Genomic DNA, 1,932 nt, shown 5'->3' on the forward strand with positions numbered 1-1,932 from the left:
CGTATGACGTTACATAGAATAACGTTATAACGTATTACGTTATATGGTATAACGTTATAACGTATTGCATTTAATAGAATAACGTTATAACGTTTTACATTATATGGTATAATGTTGTAACGTATTACGTTATAAAGTATAACGTTATAACGTATTACATTAGATAGTATAACGTTATAACGAATTACGTTATGTAGTGTAGCATTATAACGTATTACGTTATATAGTACAACGTTATAACGTATTACGTCATATAGAACAACGTTATAACGGTATAACGTTATATAGTATAACGTTATATAGTATAACGCTATATCGTATTACATTATATAGTGTAACGTTATAACGTATGACGTTTCACAGAATAACGTAATAACGTATTACGATATATGGAATAACGTTATTACGTATTTCGTTTTATGGAATAACGTTATACCGTATTACATTATATAGTGTAACGTTGTAACGTATGACGTTCTACAGAATAACGTTATAACGTATGACGTTACATAGAATAACGTTATAAAGTATTACGTTATATGGTGTAACGTTATAACGTATTACGTTATATAGTATAACGTTATAACGTATGACGTTACATACAAAAACGTTAAGACGTGTTACGTTATACGGTATAAAGTTATAACGTATTACGTGTTTTAGTATAACTTTATAACGTATTACGTTTTATAGTATAACTTTATAACGTATTACGTTATATAGTATAACGTTATAACGTATTACGTTTTATAGAATAACGTTATAACATATTACGTTTTATGGTATGAAGTTATAAAGTATTACGTTTTTTAGTATAACTTTATAACGTATAACGTTTTATAGCATAACTTTATAACGCATTATGTTATATAGTATAACGCTATATTGTATAACGTTATAACGTATTACGTTATATAGTATAAGGTTATAATGTATTACATTTTATGGTATAACGTTATAACGTATTACGTTATATGGTATAACATTATAACGAATTGCATTTTATAGAATAACGTTATAACGAATTGCGACATATGGTATAACGTTATGACATATTCAGTATGATAGTGTAATGTTATAACGTATTACGTTATATAGTATAACGTTATACAGTATTACGTTATATAGTATAACGTTATAACGTATTACTTTATATAGTAGAATTTTATAACGTATGACGTTACATAGAATTACGTTATATCGTATTACGTTATATGGTATAACGTTATAACGTATTACGTTTTATAGAATATCGTTATACCGTATTACGTTATATAGTATAACGTTATACCGTATTACGTTATATAGTGTAACGTTATAACGTATGACGTTACATAGAATTACGTTATATCGTATTACGTTATATAGTATAACGTTATAACTTATTACGTTATATAGAATAACGTAATAACGTATTACGCTAAATAGTATAACGTTATAACGTATGACGTTATATGGTGTAACGTTATCACGTATTACGTTTTATAGTATATCGTTATAACGTATTACGTTAGGTAGTATATCGTTATAACGTGTTACGGTATATAATATAATTTTATAACGTATTGCGTTTTATCGTATAACGTTATAACGTATTACGTTTTATAGAATAACGTTATAACGTATTACGTTATATGGTATAACGTTATAACGTATTACGTATTATGGAATAACGTTCTAACGTATTACATTGTATATTATAACGTTATAACGTATTACATTAGATAGTATAACGTTATAACGAATTACGTTAGGCAGTGTAGCATTATAACGTATTACGTTATATAGTATATCGTTATAACGTATTACGTTATATACTGTAACGTTATATACTTATACTTTATGGCGTATTACGTTTTATAGTATAAAGTTACAACGTATTACGTTATATAGTATAACGTTATAACATATTATGTTTTATAGTGTAACGTT

This window comes from Bombus vosnesenskii, unplaced genomic scaffold (assembly GCF_011952255.1).
Source record: "Bombus vosnesenskii isolate JDL3184/JDL3185 unplaced genomic scaffold, Bvos_JDL3184-5_v1.1 scf7180000013622, whole genome shotgun sequence".
NCBI lineage: Eukaryota > Metazoa > Arthropoda > Insecta > Hymenoptera > Apidae > Bombus > Bombus vosnesenskii.